The 16,523-nt window shown below is 49.7% G+C and overlaps 3 long non-coding RNA genes across 3 annotated transcripts; all 3 read right to left on the bottom strand.

The window, feature by feature from the left end:
* Positions 1 to 8,263: 8,263 nt before the first annotated feature.
* On the bottom strand, positions 8,264 to 11,692 carry LOC128813750 (uncharacterized). The gene is made up of 2 exons (XR_008439163.1): positions 11,655 to 11,692; positions 8,264 to 8,430 (listed from the first exon to the last, which is right to left on the bottom strand). It is a non-coding gene; the product is annotated as an uncharacterized LOC128813750 (long non-coding RNA).
* A 2,001-nt stretch (positions 11,693 to 13,693) lies between these two features.
* On the bottom strand, positions 13,694 to 14,795 carry LOC128813747 (uncharacterized). The gene is made up of 2 exons (XR_008439160.1): positions 14,663 to 14,795; positions 13,694 to 14,130 (listed from the first exon to the last, which is right to left on the bottom strand). It is a non-coding gene; the product is annotated as an uncharacterized LOC128813747 (long non-coding RNA).
* Positions 14,796 to 14,805: 10 nt separating this feature from the next.
* On the bottom strand, positions 14,806 to 16,290 carry LOC128813744 (uncharacterized). Its single transcript, XR_008439156.1, has 4 exons — positions 16,222 to 16,290; positions 16,028 to 16,126; positions 15,468 to 15,581; positions 14,806 to 14,828 (listed from the first exon to the last, which is right to left on the bottom strand). It is a non-coding gene; the product is annotated as an uncharacterized LOC128813744 (long non-coding RNA).
* Between the last annotated feature and the right edge of the window lie 233 nt (positions 16,291 to 16,523).

Here is a 16,523-nt window from a genome sequence, read left to right as displayed (position 1 = left end):
AGCATTCTGCAGCAAAAGGCTGATACATGGCTGACTGATGCCAGGCTCCTAGAATACTGTATTAATCCACTCCCAGGATTTGGAGTTGTGGACTACCTCGGCCCAAGACCCCTCACAATTCCTATTTGGGGAGGCAGCAGGAGTGCCTTTCCACGACTGTGCCGAAGTGGTGGAACTACAAACTAAAATAAGACCAGACTTGGAAGAGGAAGAATTGGAAGAAGGTGAGAAATGGTTTGTGGATGGGTCTGCAAGGGTCATAGTCAGGAAAAGGAAGTTGGGTTATGCGGTGGTGGATAGAAGGACCGGGGACGTGGTGGAATCTGGGCCCCTGAATGCTGGGTGGTCAGCACAGGCTTGTGTGTTATATGCGGTATTGAGGGCCTTGTGGAAATTAGAAGGGAGAAAAGGAACAATTTGTACAGATTCAAAATAGGCATTTGGGGTGGTACACACGTTTTGGAGGAATTGGGAGGAAAGGGGGCTGCTCAATACCTGGGGAAAAGGGCTGGTGCATGAGGAAATAATCAGACGGATCTTAAAGGCTATAAGGGGGCCAGAGGCAATTGCTGTAGTCCATGTAAAGGGGCACCAAACGGGAATGCGCTTCCGCACCAGAGGGAACAATTTTGCAGACAAAGAGGCCAAAAGCACGGCTTTGATGGAGGCAAGTACCCCGGGAATCGAGGAAGGGGAGGTTCAGGAGTATCCTCCCCACCCCTCCCCGAAGGAAATCGAGGGGTACGAGAAGATAGGAGGCCGGCTAGAAGGAGGTAAGTGGAAATTGCCAGACGGAAGGGAGTTATTGTCTAAGGACTACACCAGAAAGATCCTGAGGAGATTGCATCAACAAACACACTGGGGTGCTCAGGCCCTGGCAGAGCAATTCCTGAGATTTTTTGGGTGCAAAGGGATTTATGAATTAGCCAAACAAGAGGTACAGGGATGTATGGTTTGTCAAAGGATTAATCAGGCAAGGACCCGAAAGGTGGCACTGGGAAGCCGCCCACTGGCATACAGACCTTTTGAAAGGATTCAGGTAGATTTTACTGATCTGCCTAAGGTGGGGAGATGCAAATTCTTCTTAGTAATAGTAGACAAACTAACTCACTGGGTAGAAGCCCTCCCGAGCTCTCGGGCAACGGCTCAAACAGTATCAACATTTCTACTGGAAGAAATCATTCCCCGATATGGGTTAATAAAATGCATAGATTCGGATCAAGGCACGCACTTCAAAAATTGTTAGACAACTAGCTGACTCTCTAGGGAGCCGGCGGGAATACCACACCCCTTGGCATCCCCAGAGCTCTGGACAAGTTGAAAGGATGAACCAAACATTAAAGGCTCAACTGGCAAAATTAATTTTGGAAGCAAAAATGTCTTGGTTAAAGTGTCTCCCCTTAGCCTTATTAAATATTCGAACCATGCCTCACTCCGAGACTGGGCTGTCACCTTTTGAAATGCTGTATGGGATGCCATATGAACATGGTATGCCAGTAGGGCATCCAAGGATAGAAGATGGACAGATACAACCACACCTCATATCTATAAGTAAAAATCTACAGGAATTGTGGAAACAGGGAATCCTGACACAAAATACCCCTTTAGGCTTCTCCATACACAGAATACAACCAGGGGACAAGGTGCTCATAAAAACATGGGAAGAGGTCCCATTAACACTTCACTGGGAAGGCGCTTTTCTTGTCCTCTTAACCACAGATACAGCCATACGAACAGCAGAAAAGGGTTGGACCCACGCATCCCGAGTAAAGAAGGTCGAGCCACGGGAAGAGATGGCAGAGTGGAAAATCACCTCTCCACCTGGGGACCTAAAGCTCACTTTGCGTCGACCAAGTAAATGACTGGTAGGGAGCCGATAAGGTGCACTAAGCCCGATTGTGAATGTTACCCATTTGTGCATTTCAAATGTGAGTTACTGTAACGAGGTTTGGGTCATACGCTGTAGAAGGGGGTATTGGCCAAGGGGTTTGTGTGATAAGTGCCTGGAAGAAGAACTGTGCCTGACTAGCCGTATCTTAGAGCTTGCCACAAGACTGGGGATAATCGACGTAGATTCTGAAATTTGGTTTTGTGTGTTCCAAACCGGGATAAGGGAAAAATTGAAATCAAAGGCTCAAATTCTTGCTATCGAGTGCTGAAGGTTAAATAAAGTACGCTGCAGTGCAGACACAGTTAAACTGTCGAGGTGGGGTGTCTTTAAACGGAGGTGTGCAGCTCGGTGCAGGTATGACAGCACAGAAGACTATTCTTGCTGCCGAGGAGATGGCTTACCTCGCCACTGGTGGCACCCCAGTGGGCGCAGGCAGAGGCAGAGGAATAATAATAATCGTGGGGGTCCTGATCTACCTGAATCTGGTAATGTGCCTCAAGACCGGTACGCGTTTGAGGAACTTGCCCAGCACAGAGGTGCAAGGCCCCGGCAACGGGTGCGGGCACTGCGTACAGACTGCCCAGAAAGAACACGGGGAATCGGAGGCTCCGACATCCCCAGTCCCAAAGAACTGCAGCAAGGGTAAGATAAAGGGGCACTGCCCCAGGAACAGCACTCAGCAGGGGAATAGCAGGCTAAAAGGAAGAACAAGGTGGTATACACAAAAGGTGACCCCTAAGGACGGGCGGTCAGAGCGCAAGGTACATAAAAGAAATACTGAACAGGTACCTGTCCCGATCTGTGATAAATGTAACCGAACAGTATGGACCGGGGGAAAAATGGAGTCAGTGTTTGTAGCATACTTTCGGGCCAATCCGTTATGCAATGACAATAACCAGTTGGGAATGTATGTTATGGGTGGTAAAACATACTGGGTGGGGAAGAACTTAAAGTATGAAACTAAGACGTCCCTCAAAGGTGAGCCGGTTATCTTGGACCTTTTAGAGGATCAGGATGACTGAGTTGGCTTGCAATATGACCGAATGTTCTGCTTTTCGAGGAACAAAGAGGGAGTGGACCCAGGGAGCAAAATGAAACAGCTATCACAGGAGCTGAGAAAACAGGAAGCAGAAATGAGGAAAAGAAGGATGGAGCAGGAAAGGCTGAGAACCCTAAGCGAGCAGTATGATCAGCTGGAAAAGCAGTATACCAGCTGGGGTTTACCTGCCTCAGATCAAAACCTATTTGTGGATCTGATGCAGGAAATCGCAACGGAATTGGGCTTATCTAATTGCTGGATCTGCGGGGGGCTCAAATCAGCGGAAAAGTGGCCTTGGAAAGGTGAGAGCCTAGCCCCAGAGCAACTCCTAAAATGGGATAATGCCAAAACCTCAAAAACAATTCAGAGACCTGAGGGTTGGGTCTTGGGCAAAAGAGTGATTGGGATGTTCTGCGTTAGCAGGGAGGCAAAGGAATACATTGAAATGGTAGGATACGCTCCATGTGTGTCCACTCTGACAATAAACTCCTCTAACAAAAGCAGAGTGTGGCAACCTGAGAACCCTACAGGGTACTGGAGCCAAGGAAAAAGAGACAAATGTGAATGGAGTGAAAAAATTGGACTTTGCTGGAACAAAAGCTCTGGAACTAACCCTTACCAATCCTTAGAGGAGTTGAGGGGGTTCTCGAACGAACGCAAAATCAAAAACGTCAGGTGGAAAGCCCCGAATGGTTTGTATTGGATCTGTGGGAAGAAAGCATACAGCGAGTTGCCTCAGCGGTGGAAAGGATCACGTATAATAGGATTAATCAGACCTGCTTTCTTTACCCTACCTCGGTCAGAACGCAGCTCACTTGGGCCCCCCTTATACGAAACACTGAGCAGGAAGAGAAGGGAAGTAAAAAAGAAGGTCCCTGTTTTTGGTGGGGGTCAGACTTGGGGTGAGGAGGAGTGGCCCGCAGAAAGGATAATCGAATATTATGGTCCTGCAACATGGGCTCAGGATGGAAGCTGGGGGTATAGGAGCCCGATTTTGTTGTAAAATGCAGGCGAACCCAATGGGAAGAATGATGATGTCCGACTCAGTTCAGAAGGCTGAATGATTTCTTTATTTATTCTTTATGCTATAATACATTAATATACTATATAAAGGAGGCTACTAAAAACTACACGCTACTTTCTCTAACTACCATATCGAACTAACTAACAACTCGTGACCCTGTTCGCCAGAGTCCAGACACAGATGGATCCGATTGGCCACCAGGTCCAAACAATCCTCACCAGCATCCAATCAAGCAATCACCCCAGGTAAACAATTCTCCAAGCACATTCCACATCAGAAAAACAAGGAGCAGAAACAGAAATTATTTTCTCTTTCTTTCTCTCAGTGTACCCCCATGAAAAATCCTGAGAGAGAGAGAGAAATGTGCTTGCCCCAGATTTATCTGTTAAACCGGCTGATAAGACTGCAGGCAGTGGTGGAGGTCGTTTGTAACCACACCTCAGACGCCCTCGAGCTGCTATCTAAACAACACTCCCAGATGAGGGCCTTTGTATATCAAAACAGCATAAGCCCTCGACTATTTATTAGCAGAAGAGGGAGGGGTCTGTGGAAAATTTAATGAATCGGAATGTTGTGTAGAGATTGATGACTATGGGGAAAGCATCAGAGGCCTGGCAACAGAAATTAAAAGGGGAGCACATGTTCCAGTACAAAAATGGAACTCCATACTCCAAGCATCCTGGTGGGATTATCTGTTTGATGGAGCATGGTGGAAGAAGGTAATACTCTTTATATTATGTTCAATAGCCGGGATCATACTCCTACCCTGCCTGATACCATGCTTTATTAGGTTGATACATTCCGTAGTACAGGGCACGCAAGCAGCAGCCATGCCCACAGACCCAGAATGTGCGATGGGAAAAACAAATCAAGTATCAAAAATAATGAAACTGGGAGAGGAAAACGTACACCGTAGAGCAGCAGATGCTTTGGCCAGATTTGAAGAACAGATAAAAGGGGAAGGGGAGGTCTACAGACTGTATCAGGGAATTCCGAGGGAAGACTGGCATAAGGAACCTTGAGGTAACTAAGATTTGAGAAATAAGATGATAATATAAAGCACCAGTAAACGTAGTTGTGTAGAAGGTAGAGAAAGCACGTATTAATATGTTTATATAGAAGGGGAGGGATTGTTCTATGTGTATATGATAATTCGTGCAAATAAAATTGTTGTATATTTTATTGCCATGTACTGTTAAGATATACTCTTATAAGAAGTTTTAAAACGCACATGCCAGTGACAGGGATTGCAACACAATGTCAAAACCACCTGGACAAGGGAGGGAGAACTTAATTTACAATCAAATGAACGTGGCCAGCCCGGAGATGGATCGTCCATCAAGGCGGTCTGAGGAACACCCGGGACGAAGAATACGCGATAAATATCTGAGATTGAGATAGCCGGAGCCATCGGGGAGATACGTCTCAATGCCGAATTCTGGGAACGCGATCATGGGTGCTCATCACTCTCCGGACGTGTTTTGTTCAACTTGCCACAGAGAAAGAACTCCACCTGAATATGTGCAGTCCAAAAAGGAAGAAAAGGGACTCTGCCTCGGGCAAGAAAAACCGTATAAAAATTGCTCAGGCAGGACAGTCGGCGTGAAGCATAGGGGACCCTCTGCTGTAGCGGTCAAGCCTGTGTCTCACCCAGCGCCGATACCCGGGCTTGGCCCTGACCTTTTTTTGGATAGTGGCTTTTCATTGTTATTCTCTAAATTTTTATTTGGACCAATTAATACTTTTTCTTTAATTAAGAAATTGGAGCATTAATTTATCGCAAGGACAAGATAGCAGAGAGCAATGTAAAAATCGGCTGAAAATAAAAGGAGGAAATGCTAAAGGAGTTATTTGTGCACATTTGGGGGTTTGTTTTTCTTGGGTGCAGAGCAAAATCAAAAGCTCCTAAATGCCCAAAAGATTGGAAATGTGGAATGTCCTCCATAGCAGAGTGTCAGACCTCTGGATCCCTAGAACAATTTTATCGTGCTGGAACAGTGGCAGCTTGAGCTGGTGCCTCTGGGGGACCCTGAACAAAGAACCTCTGGGCTTTTATACCCTCCCAGCTGAAGTGGGATAGTCGGGGTCTTCCTGCTGTGTCCGAGTGCCCGGTCACTGGCTGGCACTGCAGGTCCCCAGGTCCTCTGCTGAGCCATCCCTCTCCTACAGTCAAGTTCAGTCTGTCACATTTGGCTTTTCTCTCTGACCCACCACCAGGACCACAAGAGCACATCGTCCTGAGGATGTAAAAATGCCTGTTCTTGCTGGAACATTGCTGTTGCGTGACAGCCCTGCAGGCAGAGCGGGCAGCTGTAGGGATGTTGACTCGTTTCCCTGGTGCCAGCCATGCTGCATGCATCGGAGCTCCTGGCTGTTGGTGCTCGCTGGGACACGGCCCGGCCCGGCACCACGGGGAGTTACAAAGCGTCTTCAAGGAATCCCCATGTTATGGACAAATTCAATTGGGGAGGCTAATTATAGATAAATCAATTAACAAGAATTTATTAAGCAAGCGGTATTAAGCAAAAAACAGCGCTGGGCGGCCGGGGAGTTTCCACTCTGCCATGGCGCACCTTCCCCCTTTGACCTTTTTGTTTTTATAGTCCCCCCTTTTTTCCGGTTGACGTATTTTCTCTCGATGTACTCTGCGCCGGTGCAATTGGTTGCTAGGGGGTCCTTTTTCTCTCTGCCCTTGGTGGTCATGGGGATGAAGGCTCCTTATCTTCTTTGCCGGTTGTCCTTGGCCTAAAAGTTAGCTTGTATATAGTTAGTTACACAGTCTTCTGTGCTAGCTGCATTTGCACAATTCTTAAGCAGAATACTTGTTGTTTATCAAGCCCCCCCCCCTTTTTTCTCCTCTTTCTCTTCTCACAGTCTGAAATTCTCTATTCAGTTTAAATTCTTATCTTCTTTCAATGTTCGTTTTGATGAACAAAGACCTTTTTATTACAATCCCTCCTCTTTCTCTTTACCAATTTGTTCATTAAAACGCTTTAACTCTTGGTGGCTTAAGACCAGGGTTTCATCTACTTCTGAGTCCCTGGGCAATGCTTCATACCTCTCCCTAATAAGCATTAGATGAGCTGCCTCTAGTCTTCCTTTTACAATGTCTATGATTTTATTAAAAATGCAAGGTCCAAAAGTCAAACCTAGTAACAACAATATCACAGGACCTGCAATTCCCCATATACAGAATTTCTCCTTGAGTGCCATACCATGGAACTTTGCATCCTTTAGGATACCATGAGACCTGTAAAAATTTATCTGGATGGGTAACAGCCCAGGCAGTTGCTATGGTTTCACAGCCCCAATATCCACACAGATATTCCCCAGGGTAATTACAATATCCCCTCCCAGGATTGGAACTAGGACACCAATAGATAGCGTGGAAGTCAGGTTTACTCCATCCCCACACAGAGTTCACCAAGTCCTCATTAGTAACTAAAAAAGTAGGAGCTACAGTGGTGGCATTTTGCTTAACATCTTTCCCTTGGTCTATTTTGGTCAGAGTCCAGTTAAATGGCTGGTGTGCATAGTCCCCTTGTACAGGCCAGGTACAACATATAACTAATATGTACAGAATTTGCCAGCAAGGGTGGAGTCCAAACTTCCCCAGAACTTGATTATCATTATTTCCCCCTTCCCACTGTTTGGTTTGACATGTTATTGCCAGGCTCACCTTTACCCTTGGGAGATCAGTATCCTTGAAGCAGTTCTTGAAATACCTTTGAATTGTCCCAGTTTGAGGGCTTTTTCCTCCACTGCTTCTTATCCCTCTGCCTCGCTCGCCGACCCGGTTGCTTCGAGCCGCGAGGTGTACCATCTTCTCGGCAGCAAGGATATTCTTCAGGAGGACCCTTACTCTGTTTTTGCTGCCTCTTTTTGAATGATTCCCAATTCTTATCCTTCACTTGCGGTGAATTACACTGAATTCCAGGTAAAGTCTTCTGGCAATTCCCTTTTATAATTTGAACAATTAGGAGAATTGATTCATTAGAGTGGTAACAACAATTTTCAGGCCTAGCCCCCTTAGTAAACACCTCCCACCACTCTTGGGATTCCCTTGGTAGGCTCCCGTTCTCTTCTCTAATCTCTAGGACTGACTTTGTCAGTTCGCTTTCTAATTGCTAACACCCTTTACAAATACCCCTAGGAGGGGTGCCTCTATAACTATGGACCCACCACCGTTCCTGGCAGATTTTACAAATATAGCATACAAAAGGGTAACAATCACAATCCTTATTTGTACAATAGACTCTAAAATCATCAGTTATAGGATATCAATAGTCCAATATCTCACTATACCAGCTGGTTTGTACAATTTTTACTGAGTCCATTAAGTCCGTTTAAATGTGACCTTAAGATCTCCGGGTTGGCTGGTTATTCTCCAGGGGTCTTCGGCAGCAGCAGCAGTAATCGGTCCCTTTATTCGGCTCGCATGTGTCCATCCCTTCTCGGCGGTTCTGACTGCAGTTTCTGTAGTAAGTAAAACAACATAGGGGCCTTCCCAGTTTGGGATTAGTAAGGTTTCTTTCCAGGTTTTTTATTAACACCTTATCACCTGGTTTTATATTATAAAAGGGCCTTTTTAAATCAGGAAGACTGAGAACCGGTGCATTTACTAATTCTGCCTTGAGGTCCTGTAGTTTTTCCTATCTTCCCGAGTCCACTTAAGCAAGCCTTCTTTTGTTAGTTTCTCATATAGGAATTTTACTTTCCTGCTAAATCCCTCTATCCATTGTCTACAGTACCCAAACAATCCTAACAGCTGTCTAACCTCCCGCTTTGTCCTTGGCCCTGGCATAGCTAAGATTCCCTTAACCCTTTCTGGGTCTAGTTTCTTCGTTCCTTGACTCAGTCTATGTCCGAGATACTTCACCTCTTTTTCCACAAATTGTAATTTGGATTTTGACACTTTGAGTCCTTTCAGGCTTAGAAAATTGAGTAATCTTATACTCTCTTCCCTGACAATTTCCTCTTCTTTCCCAGCTACTAACAAGTCATCTACATACTGAATCAGGACAGCCCCTTCTCTCAACTGAAAATCTGTAAGCAGCTGCTCCAGTGCCTGGCCAAATAAATTAGGGGACTCTGTAAACCCTTGTGGAAGTACCGTCCAACAGAGTTGTTGTTTCCTGTGGGTGTCTGGGTCTTCCCATTCAAAGGCAAAATAGTCCCTACAACTTTCTTTAAGGGGACATGCCCAAAATGCATCCTTTAAATCTATGACACTATACCACTGATTTTCGGGGCCTAACTGACTTAATAAAGTATGAGGGTTAGTTACTACAGGGAATCTTTCTACAGTCCTTTTGTTAATTTCTCGTAAATCATGTACCAAACGGTATTTCCCATCGGGTTTTTTTTAACAGGAAGGATGGGAGTATTAAAAGGGGACATGCAGGGTTCTAATAACCCTTGTGCTTTTAATCTTTCAATTTCAGGTTTGACCCCTTTCCTTCCTTCATTTGGAATTGGGTACTGCTTAACTCTAACTGGGACTTCAGGATTTCTTAATATTATCTCAAAAGGTTTTATGTCCAATCGGCCTGCTTTTTCTGGGGTATACCACACTTCAGGGTTAATTTTCTGTTCGTCCTCTACCCGAAGAGGACATAATTTAATATTTAGCTTCTTGTCATTTATGTTGATTCCAATTCCTAATTCAATCATCAAATCTCGTTCCAGTAAGTTATAGTCAGCCTCTGGAACTAACAACAGTGACCCTATACCTATTTTGGAGCTGGTTTCAAAAATCATGGCTTTGATTACAGGCACTTTAAAGGCTTCCCCTTTTGCCCCGACTACCTGTATTGTTTCTCTTGATAATTTACACCCTGAGGGAAGGGTTTGAACCGTTGATCTCTCAGCTCCTGAGTCCACAAGAAACTCATATTCTTGCTGCTGGGGACCAATTTTTAGTTTTACCAGGGGCTCTGTTTTTTCCTGGGTCCCCAGCAAATAGAGCCCCTGACCCCCTCAATCTTCCTTGAATTGCTTTTCATCTGCCAACCTTTTTCTGCATTCCCGCCGAAAATGCCCTCTCTTACCACAATAAAAGCAGCTTCCTTGTCCACTCTCCTTTTCTCTTCTCCCTTCTTCTACCTTCTGGCCCTTCGGCTTACTTCCCTGGAACTGACTAAGCGTTCCCCTCTGCCCTTCACGTACCACAGCCATCATCACTCTTGCTTGTTTCCTATGTCCTTCCTCCTCTCTCCGTACATACACTTTCTGAGCTTCCCGCAACAATTCATCCAGGCCTCTACCATGCCAATCCTCAATCTTTTCCAATTTTCTCCTAATATCAGGCCAGGCTCTGGCCACGAACTGGGTCTTTAACAACATCTGTCCTTCCGGAGTGTCAGGATTTACTCCGGAGTACAGCTGAAAAGATCTCTGGAGCTGTCCTAACCATTCCGTGGGGTCCTCATCTTTCTTTTGACTCTCACAAAAAGCTTTATTCACATTCTGCCCCTTAGGGACTGATTCTCTGATTCTCTGGATAAGAATTGTTCTTAAGTCTGCCATATGTGTCCTATGCAGGGGATCCTGCTTATCCCAATTAGGACGCTGTAAAGGCCATTTAGTATCTGCTTGGGGTCCTGCCTGATGGTCTCTATCCCAAATTCTCATACCGGCTGTCCTGATCATCCCTCGCTCCTCAGATGTGAATAAAATCCCCAGTATTGACTGCATTTCGTCCCACTTATACACGTTGGGCCCCAGAAACTGATCCACCCGCTCTGCAACTCCGAGGGGGTCTTCCAATAGATGTCCCATTTCTTTCTTGAACTCCCTCACATCTCCTGAATTAAGAGGTACCTCCACATAACCTATTCCTGGAATTTGGGCTGGTTGTCCCTGCTGACCAGCATTAGGATTAGGGATCATTCCCAAAGCTACTTCCCTTAATGGATATAGAGCTTGCCTTTCCCTCTCGCTTTTCCCCCTTGTTAGGCTACGAGTAACACGATGATTTTCCTCAGGGACCGGTTCCAGGATTTCTACTTCCTGGTTTTCAAAATCCCCCCCTTGATCTAAATTGGGGTAGACTACTGGTGGTGCTGGTGGAGGTGGAGGAGGGGGAGGTATGTATGGTAGAGGGGGTGCAGTTGGAAACTCCTCAGGCTTTTTATTTTTCTTTTTTTTTTTTTCTCCCTGGGTGCTTAAGGCAAAAAGTTTTGCTCTTGTTTCCCCCACTATCCAGAGAGCAGCGTACTTGCTCTCTTCCATATCAAAAGGTTCTTTAGAATTTACATAAATGTTTAATGCCTGGCAAATCCAGTCCTCGAATCTTCCAAACACTGGCCAAAATAAATTATCACCACAGATTTGTTTCCCTCCCCATACTTCCATACAATAATGTATCATTTTTGCCCTATCCTTCCCTTTTCTTGAAGGGTATTCATCCCAAGATTTTATTATTAAACCTAACGGACTGTCAGGTGGTATCTGGGGAAACTTTACCGGGGTCCCCATCCCCATGGAATCAGAGGGCTTGCTTTTCCTCTGTCCCATCTTCCAGGACACCTTCACACACACACACACACTCGCGGCCCCCTGTTCGTGGCCCAGCCCCTCTCGGGGTCTGGAAACCGCACTACTTAGAGGTCCACACTTGCCTCGTCCTAAAAGGACGTCTCGTACGTTATGTCCTGGGATCCCAACCCCAACCGAGCGGATCCCACTTTTATACTCACGCTGTCCTGCGTCTTCGCCCGGGCTTCATGCACAAAGATTACGGGGTTACCAGTATCCCTTTTGCTTAATACCGAATTTAGGTTCGTCGCTAAGGGCCCGAGAAGGAAAAGCCTGCACCAGGGCCGCTGAAAAGGCAGCGGGGCGCCTCCCTGATTAGGAATTCCTGCCCGGTTGCCCTTATCCGAGTCACGGCACCAAATTTGTTATGGACAAATTCAACTGGGGAGGCTAATTATAGATAAATCAATTAACAAGAATTTATTAAGCAAGCGGTATTAAGCAAGAAACAGCGCTGGGCGGCCGGGGAGTTTCCACTCTGCCACGGCGCACCTTCCCCCTTTGACCTTTTTGTTTTTATAGTCCCCCCTTTTTTTCGGTTGACGTATTTTCTCTCAATGTACTCTGCGCCGGTGCAATTGGTTGCTAGGGGGTCCTTTTTCTCTCTGCCCTTGGTGGTCATGGGGATGAAGGCTCCTTATCTTCTTTGCCGGTTGTCCTTGGCCTAAAAGTTAGCTTGTATATAGTTAGTTACACAGTCTTCTGTGCTAGCTGCATTTGCACAATTCTTAAGCAGAATACTTGTTGTTTATCAAGCCCCCCCCTGCCTTTTTTCTCCTCTTTCTCTTCTCACAGTCTGAAATTCTCTATTCAGTTTAAATTCTTATCTTCTTTCAATGTTCGTTTTGATGAACAAAGACCTTTTTATTACACCCACACGTTAAAGCACACGATTCAGCCTGGGATTTTAAGTTGTTTGTCAACTTAAAGAGGGCCTAAACAAGTCTGCAAGAGGCCTAAACAAGTCTCCTATGAATTCTCTCCGTGGCAAGTTCAGTTCCGTCCCCGAATGCCCCTCAGCGTTCCCAAGGCAGTGGCAGGAGCCGGGCGCTCAGCCGGAGCCCCGCTGGGCGGGAAGAGCGCGACACAGAGCGAGCCCTTGGTGCCCGGGATGGCCACAGGCCCAGGAGAGCCGGGCGGGCAGCGCCAGGGCCCTGCTCAGGGCTCCCCAGGCTCCTGTGGCATCGGTTCCGTACCCTCGGGCGCTGAGCGGTGCCCGGTCCCGCCGCTCTGCCTGCGGGGCTGCCTGTGCCCGGCTCCGCTGGAGGCAGGGCCCGGGAGGGCCAAGCAGGGAAGCCGGGAGGGCTCCGGCCCCTGCGTGCCTCAAAAGAGACTCCAGCCCCACTGCCTGCAGCAGGAGGGACGCAAAGCACCGGCACGCTTATGAGAGTCCGCAGCCCTCTCCACATCTGAAATGAGACCCCAAAACCCCGTCACGGGCCTCAGCAGAGACCCCCAGCACCCTGCACACCGTGGGAGACATCCCAAGCCCCCTGCGTGCCTCACACAGGATTCCAAATCCCTTGCATGACTTACAGTGGACCCCCAGAGTCCTCCATGCCTCAGAGAGAACCTAAAATATCCCTGTGTGTCTCACAAGGGACCCTAGTCCCTCGTGCACCCTTTGGGGGACTCCAAAGCCCCCACGTGCCTTATGGGGAAGCCCAGGCCAGCTAGGCCAAGTGTTTTGACCTGGAAATCAAGTGTGATTGCAGCTGGCTTGTTGTGCCTCTGGGGCTGTTCATCAGCCCCATCAGGCCCCGAGGCCACACAGCCCTTCCCTTCCCTTCTGGCCCTCACCCAGAGGAGCAGACCCTGTGCAGCACCCTGGATTGCTGATGGCCCATCAATTAGGTCCTATCAAGTGTGTGTTAATTAGGGAGGAGCTTTGTTTTGCCTGCTGGCATTGCAGGTCAGGCTGTGTCCCTGGAGATGTTCTTGATGGCTTCCCTCTTTTCCTGGGCATGCCACTGGAGGAGCTCCAGGCCCAGATGATCCCACAGAAGGAAATGTGCCCTCAGCCCAGGGACGCTCAGCATGGGCTCCCCCAGCCCCTCGGGGCCCCGCCGCTGCTCACAGCAGCCCCTGCCTGGCTCCTGCCTGCCCTCACCGTGGGCATCCACGGCTGCTCCTGGGCATGGAGCTCAGCCAGTGCTGGTGCTGGCTGGGCTTTGCTGGTGGTACCACCCGGACACGGGGGTGACAGCTCCATCTCTTTATTGCAACCGAAGTGGGGGCCATCACCTACCCTGGCAGGGGCGGGGGGTTACCTTCAATAGCGTTTAGGGGGCAGGGCCAGGGAGCTTAGGGGCAGAGGAGGGACCATGTTGGTCTCAGTTGGGGCTGGAGGGTGCTGGGCTGGTACCAGGGTCTTTAGAAGAACTGGGGAATGGGCTGGGACGGGACAGAGGGAGATCAAAAACGGGTGAAGGCAGCTTGGGGATACCCATGGGGAGAGGAAGTGGCAGTGGGATCTACAGGGTCTTTGGAGATTTCCTCGTAGACAGATCTACTGGTGTCCTCTTCTCAGAACTCCAGAAAGGGCTGACCAGGCCCTTATTACTGCTGGAGGTGCTCCACAAGCAGTCTGGGTGTGAGGGGAAGCCCCCGCCTTTCATCTCCTGTCCAGAGCTGCGACTGTGGAAAGAGAGGAGAGCCTGAGGCCACCAGCTGCCAGTGGCACACTGGGACCCTCCTACACAGCAGGGCCCAGAGCTGGCAAGGCTCCCCAGCCCGGCTGGAGCTGCTGGCACACCTTGGCCCAGCTGGACAGCTGCCCCCCAAGGCCCCGGCGAGCAGGGCACGGCTCTGGGCAGGCTCCCTGGCCAGGAGCGGGCCCCAGAGTGCGACTGCCTTGCAAGGGCAATCTCGTCCCTGCTCTTTCTCCTCCCCACCTTGCCTCACCTCTGCCCTGTGCCCCTGGGGCTGCTCTTGGCCAGGCAGCCTCAGTGGGAGCCAGCAGTGGCTGCAGCCCCAGCGGGCCCCCCAGGACAAGGCCCAGCAATTAAGAGGCCAATGGAAGCACTGAGCAGCAGCAGAACCCTCAGCAGAGTTCTTTGGACAACCACAGACTGGCCACAACTCCACTGCAGCCTCTCTGGGAACCTTTCCTGTCTATAAGAGACTTTCAAAATAAGCTGTTTGAGGGGAAAAGCCACAAAACACTCACCGTTTTCTCTTCCAGGAATACCAGATTCTAAAGCAGCACAACATGAAGACAAGCTCCAAAAGAAGCATGCCTGCCATTAACCCTAGCCAGTAGCCTGTTCCATGACAGAAACCCCTTCCGATGCCCTTCTGGGAATCTGGAAGAGGTGCTGTGGTGCTGGCTGCATCTGTGGGAGCAACGGGGAGTGTGAGCCCGCGCTGTGCTGCACTGCTGAGCTGGCAGCACGGTGCATACGGCCAGGACGCTCTCTGTTTCCCCCAGAGCTGGGGCCTGCAGGCACCTTGCTGACTCTTGGCACAGGCTGTGCCACCCAACAAAGCCCAGCAGGCCGGGAGGAGAGCCCGGGGCCAGCGCAGCTGCTTGGGCAGTCGCTGCTTTGACGGACACGGGCCAAACCCATCCCTGAGCAGCCCCTGCCAGCCCTGGCCCTCCCTGCCCTGGGACGGCTCCCCCAGCCCCAGGGGACAGAGTCAGGCCCTGTCAGGAGCCAGTGCAGCCCCTGCCCAGTCAGGAGCCAGGGCTGGCTCTGGCCCTGGGCTCGCAGCAGGGCTCCCTCTCGGGGCTGCTCCCGTGCCTTGGGCCTCTGGGCACTCAGGGCCAGCTCCGGGAGCAGCTGCAGCGGGAAGGGCGTTGGTGCGCGAGTCCCGATTCCCCGGGGCTGTGAACGAGCTCCAGAGGCCTGGAAGCCGAGGCGCCTCCAGCTTTGGCTGCTGCCGGCCCGTGCAAGGGCAGGGCCTGGGGGAAGAGCTGCTGCCACACAGCCCCGCCGAGGGCTGAGCCCTGCTGAGTCTGGCACAGCAATTACCTCCTGTGCCTGTGCCCGTGCCTGGCATTGCCTTCCTTCCTGCAGCAGAGCTTGCCACTGAGCCACTGCTTCCTCCGGAATGTACCTCCTTTTGCAGAGATGTTTGGTCCGTCACTTGAAAAAGGAAGAGGCACAGCTGGATCAGATGGAAACATTCCCCATTGGAGAGGTGGCATCTTCCGGAGGCAATGCTTGTCAAAGTCACAGGTAAAGATCAGGAGAATGCCCAGGCTGTGGGGGTCAGAGAACTCCCTTGTGCAAACAGCTGCATCTCCTCATCTGCTCAGAGACTGGGAAATTGCAGGGGATCTCAGGGTGTGCATAACTCGTGGTGCAGTTTGGGCTCCCTGTCAGCTGCTGTCAAATGCCTTCCTGCAGTGGCTGGGGAGAAGCTGCAGCCAGGCCAGGCTGGGAAACAGCCCTGCAGGCCGTGAAAGCAGCAGCGGGGCAGCCAGGCTGCCATGGATCTCCTCCCGCTGTACTGGGCACGGCGTGTCCAGATGTGCAGGGAAATCCCCCGGCTGCTGAGTCCCAGAGGAGGCTGAGGGGAATGTACCCACCTTGTCCTCCCTGTGCTTCCTTCTGTGTTTGTCTCAGGAATTCGTTTGACTCATGAGACTTTGTGGCTGCAGTATCTTGGGTCTTTCCTTTTGGAGGACCTTAAGAGAAAGAGGGAAAGTTGTTCCATTTCCCAGGAATGGATCCCACAAAACCAGTGCACAGCCTGTGGGGTCAGCAGGGGCACACTACTCACCCCTGCGACGGGAGGTCTGTTGGTGCGCAGCATCCAGCCCAGGAGCTGGAGAAGTCCTCCCTGCAGACAAACCTGTAACTGAACAGCCACAGGAGCTTCTGTCATCTCTGCAGATCTGCACGAGCAGCACTGAGCTGCAGGAGCGCTGAGGGGATGGCGCAGGGCGAGGGCACACACGTGCGTGGTTCTGTCCTGGCACCTGCAGCGATGCCCCCCTGGCCGAGCTTTGGGCTCTGAGCTGGCAGCTCTCCCAGGGGGAAAGGCCTTGACCTACCCTCAGCATCTCCCAGAGGGTCAGTACT

This window comes from Vidua macroura, chromosome 13 (genome assembly GCF_024509145.1).
Source record: "Vidua macroura isolate BioBank_ID:100142 chromosome 13, ASM2450914v1, whole genome shotgun sequence".
Classification (NCBI taxonomy): Eukaryota; Metazoa; Chordata; class Aves; order Passeriformes; family Viduidae; genus Vidua; species Vidua macroura.
This window is presented reverse-complemented; position numbering and strand designations above follow the sequence as displayed.